Raw genomic sequence first — 5287 nt, 5'->3', positions numbered from 1 at the left:
ATGCATCTAATGCATCCCCCCAGACTTAAATTTTTCATTGTCCCAATGAAAACTAAAAACAATGTGGAGGAGATTTTAAAAGAAGTTACCAAGTGATGAGCTCCAAATGGTTGACGTTCATGTTTTTAAAGATACTCCTCCATCCAATACTCACATTCTCCACAACTTTGAATTCTACAACAATAAGATAGACAAGAAAAATTAAGTAGAGGATACATGTTTATTATAAAGAGAGAACTAAAGACATAAAAGAAAATAAGGAAAATGAACTTGGGTTGCCTCCCAAGAAGCGCTTGTTTAAGGTCATTAGCTCGACCACCTCATTAGATTCATCTAAATCTTGCTCTTGGAGGGGTAAGATATTTTAGAACCCTCCTACCAAGGGCTCTTATTATGGAGGGAGCTTTCATCAAAGGAGCTACAAAGTAAAGTATAACTCTCTCCATCTTCGTCTTCTTGGAAATTTTTTCAGGTGGTCGAAGACGGTTCAGATTGAGCTTCCAATTATTGGCCCATGTGAAATCTGCACATCCAAAAGAAAAACAAATCTCCCACAAGCATGTTATATAGTATAGAGCTAGAACCATATCAAGATAAGATGAATAAGTAATAAAAACTGAATCACATCCAACAAAGTCAATTATAGGTACCTCCATAAAGTTTTCCAAAAGATCACAAGAAATACTAACCTTACTTTGTTGAGAAATGAATTTTCTAAACATGTAGATGTGACTTCCTCTGAATCAAATGATGGTTCTGGCTCTAGCTTAGGTGTTGATGATATCAATGATGGTGATTCTCGAGACTCTACTAGCTCTGTATAAGTCCCTACACATTGTTCCACAACATGATCAATTCTTAAAACCTCTAAGGGTTGTCTTGACAAAGGTGGTGATCCTTGAGATGCTGCTTCCACAACACAGCTCCCTACACATTCTTCCATATCATCATCATCAACACATACATCAAAAAATAAACCAACATCTATGTCCTCAATAGGAGAATCAATAACAAGAGGATCAATAACTTCACTTGCAGTTTTAAGTTGATCTACCACATCACATTCATCATCTGAAAATTCGATGTCACTATAACACCTTATAAAATTTTGAGATAGATCTGAAAACTTATTTACCACTACATTATCAATAAAATCCTCATTTGAAAAATCTTCATCTTCATATATATTCAAAAATCTACACTCAACCATATTAGTGTCACAGGATTTGCCGAAGTCTTTATTTTCATTGACCCCCACTAACCTTTGTGGAAAAGGAACCCTTAGTGAAGGTCCTAGGAAAGACTGAACTCCCTTTTTCCCAAATTCCCTTTGAGCTTTTGGAGGAGGTCCAACTTGCTTATCTAATGTTGGTGTGATTAATCGTTGAGGGAAAGGTACTTCTGGCCTTTGGGAACTTCCCAGAGAAATGGAACTGAGTTCTTGTGATCTTCTATTATTCTTCTCCTAAATTCTAAACATGTCGTTCTTCAGAAGTTCTTCATGATTTTTTCCACTTCTCAACCCAACATCATCACACTTTTCATTGGATCTTGATTGTGTAGGAGGGGGATCTTCTTTAAACCATTTTGAAACAATACTATCAAGCTTTGCCCCCAAATGTTTGAACTCCTCACTCTGTGACTTGTGAATTTCAACATTTTTAGGTGGTTGAATTTCATTTTGTTTGTGAGCTCTCTTACATTTATAGCTTGCACTTTTGAATATCTGAGGAAATTCCATCCAACTTTTGTTCGACCATTCATGGAGGTTCAATGTCACTTGATCAATTAACGAATAAGCTTCATCTACACTTTTGTCCATAAAAGAACCTCCACCTGATGAATCCAATAAAGTCTTGTCTGAGAAAGAAATTCCCCCATAGAATATGTGCAAAATCAACCATTTTTCAAAACCATGATGAGGGCACTGTCTTTGAAGACTCTTGAATCTATCCCATGCTTCAAATAATGATTCTCCATATGCCTGAGAAAAATTTGTTATGCAATTCCTCATATACACCGTTCTACTTGGAGGGAAAAAATGATTCAGAAATTGCTTCTCCAATTGTTCCCAACTTGTGATGCTTTGAGGACAGAGAGAATATAGCCAAGTCCTTGCTTTATCCTTGATACTGAAAGGAAATGTCATCAATCGAACTGCATTTGCTGATACTCCTTCACATTTCACCAAATCACAAATCTCTAAAAATGTTTCAAGATGCAGATAAGGACTTTCTGATACTTCTCCTCCAAATTTGTGACCTTGTATCATGAAAATTATCTCTGGGTCTAGTTGGAAACTTTCTACTTCAATTTGAGGTTGCACAATGGGAGATAAAAATCTTGCAGAAAAGGGTGTAGAAAAATTTCTCATGGTCCTGCTTGACATGTTAGTGCTCATGGATATTCAAGAAGAAAAAGAAAATTATCAAGAATCAAAAACAAGAAATAAAATGCAATATGAAAAGCAAGAAAGCAAATGCAGAATTTAAATTGCAAGAAAGAAAGTGCATAATGAAAACAAGAAAGAAAAGATAAAAGAAAAAAGAAAAATGTCTAGAATAATTCATATGCTAAAAATTGCAAGATATGTTTACAAAAGAAAAGAAGAAAGAAACAAGATCAAAAGAGAAAACATAGAAAAGTTAGATTAGAGTACTAGAAATCAAGAATGCAAAATTAGAATTAGAATTAGAATTCCAACAAAAAGAGTTGTCAAGAATGTTATTCAAGAAAGGAAAAACTTACGAAAACAGAATTCTAACAATTAGTTATAACTATGCAAATCAAAAGAAAAAAAAAATTATGTTTAGTCTAACTCAATTGATAATTCCTAATGTTATAGCGCAGTCCCCGGCAACGGCGCCAAAAACTTGTTACTCTCCGCAAGTGTACGGAAATGTCGCAAGTAATATAAAAGATTATCGTATCCACAGGGACTGGAATAAGCACTAGAAATGTCTCAATGCGAATTAGCTAAACAACTATCCAATCGTTTCAAAAGCAAAGTAAAGGTAAACAAATCTAATATTAAAGATCAACAAACAAGAGTTTAGAGTTTTGGGTTATGATAAAGGAAGATTCTAGGAGTTTCGGTTTCTTTGTAAGATTTCTTGAATGTAAATGGTTCACTAATTCTTATCCCTCAATTGCCAAACATGTAGAAAGTTGTCGGTTCCCTCTTGCAATAGACAACCGGCTAAGGACTGAGAAATGTATCTAAATAGGATTAATTAGACATGAACCTATGTTGTCCTTACACAGAAGTGCACCTATTACTATGCCTTCCTCGGATATCAACGTAGAAGCCCACGACTCATTAATCTATCAAGATACAAGAAGCTAATCATAAAATCCATCCTACTCTCTTGAATATCCCTATTTCCTCTTCAAGATTATCTCTCAAACGTCCTTACACGGGCTTGCACCTGTCACGTGGATCCCTCGGATGATCGAGTGAGAGTTTATCATTACAAAGTCCATAAGAAATCCAAACAATCAATCAAGAATGAGAATTAAGCACAAATCACCATCAATCATTCAAGATCTAATTGATTCAAGCAAGATAATGTCATTGAAACAAGAAAATGGCAAATCCATAAGAGATTACATCAATCCATCATACAAATACTCCCTTAATCCTAGAATACAAGATCTACTCCATGAATCGAGGAAGAAAATCCGAAGAAATAGAGATTACAAGCATTCCTTGAATCTCCAATCGAAGAAAACAAGAAAAGGGGGAAAGAGAAAACTTATCTACGAAGAAGCCTCGTCTTCGGATCCAATCCTCGCTCCGGAGTCGAAATCGTCGAGATCTCCCCTTGAATCGCCCAGAAATCCTCCCAAGATTGGGAGGACACCACCAAATCTTGCTTTCTCCCAAAGGGGGAGAGATCCCCTTTCAATTCATGAAGAAGGGTTTAAATAGAGGAGGGAATCGGGCGCCACACGGCCCCGTGACACGGCCGTGTGAGATTCACACGGCCATGTCTAGTTCCCTCTCTACCAAAGCTGCACAGCCGTGTGACTCCACACGGCCAGAACCCTTCTGCTCACGGCCGTGTGGTGCACACGGCCACAGCCTGCTTGGTCTCTGGAAGTCTCACACGGCCGTGTAGATCCACACGGCCTTGTAAGGCTTCTACTCTGGTTGGCTTCAAATCTTGACACGGTCGTGTGAGGTTCACACGGCCATGTCATCTTCCTCTTCTGTTGGTGCCAAACTCCACACGGCCCGAGCTCCATACCAGTGCAGGGCCGTGTGAGGTACACGGCCCGGTGCTTTCTCCCTTCGTTTCCTCCAATGCATGCCCAAAGATGTAGATTCTTCACCAAATCGACTCCTGTGTACAGAAAATGCACAAAAAGCAGATCTCCGAACCAAAAGAGTAAATATGCTAAAAGGAAAGCTGGAAGTATAAAAATGCATAGATCAAGCATGCTCAAAGTATGTAAATGTGCGTAAAAACATGCATAAAAGAGTATATAATCTACGCACATCATCAGGTTTAAGAGGTGTGGTCGTTACAAGGCACATCAGGGCAGGTCTCTAACAGTACAAACTTATAGCCTTTAACAGCTAGAACAATGTCCAGGTTTCTTTTCCAGTCTATGTAGTTGGGTCCAGTAAGTTTGTTCTCTTTTAGAATAATAGACAGTGGGTTGAAAGTCATCCTAAGAATCACAAAATAAGTTTTGGTCAAGACTCTAAATTTAAAATAATATTGATTCCTCAAACAATACTATTTAAATTTACCAACACCTCAAAATACCATAAATTTTGCATGCCACGTGTAACGCCCGAAAATTCTCAAAACTATTTTAGAAATATTCTATGATTTTTCTGGAATTTTTAGATATTTTTACGGAATTTTTAGAGTAGCGGAAGTAGCAAAAATAAATATAAGCGTAAAATGGCCTTCGCGGGAATTGAACCCATGACCTCTAGCCGAACCGAGACTTAATTGAATCCGGCTAGCCAGGAGCCCCAGCAGGGGTGTGCTGAAAGAAGAGGGAATCAATAATATTTATATTAGAGTTGGGCCGAAATACCCACTTAATATAAATAGAAAACTTGAGTGGGTTTGGTTTATTTTCTTTGGTTCAGGAATTCTCCACCGAGACCTCACCTTACACACCGCCCCCTCTCCTTCTCCTTCTTCCTCTCGGCGCCAACCCTAGGGTTCTCTCCCTAGGGCACTAAGAGCATCTTCCGGCAGCGGCTTCGACACAAGAACACTCCCCTCCGCGAGAGGAACGTGTTGGCGCAAGAAGACTATCGAAA

General features: G+C 38.1%; 1 non-coding gene across 1 annotated transcript; it reads left to right on the top strand.

The window, feature by feature from the left end:
* Nucleotides 1-1910: 1910 nt before the first annotated feature.
* On the top strand, nucleotides 1911-2016 carry LOC122039130. Its single transcript, XR_006128024.1, has one exon. It is a non-coding gene; the product is annotated as a small nucleolar RNA R71 (small nucleolar RNA).
* Nucleotides 2017-5287: the final 3271 nt, after the last annotated feature.

The sequence above is a fragment of the Zingiber officinale genome, chromosome 1A (assembly GCF_018446385.1).
Source record: "Zingiber officinale cultivar Zhangliang chromosome 1A, Zo_v1.1, whole genome shotgun sequence".
Lineage (NCBI taxonomy): Eukaryota > Viridiplantae > Streptophyta > Magnoliopsida > Zingiberales > Zingiberaceae > Zingiber > Zingiber officinale.
The sequence above is the reverse complement of the archived record's forward strand: the minus strand, read 5'-3'. Positions and strand labels throughout refer to the sequence as shown.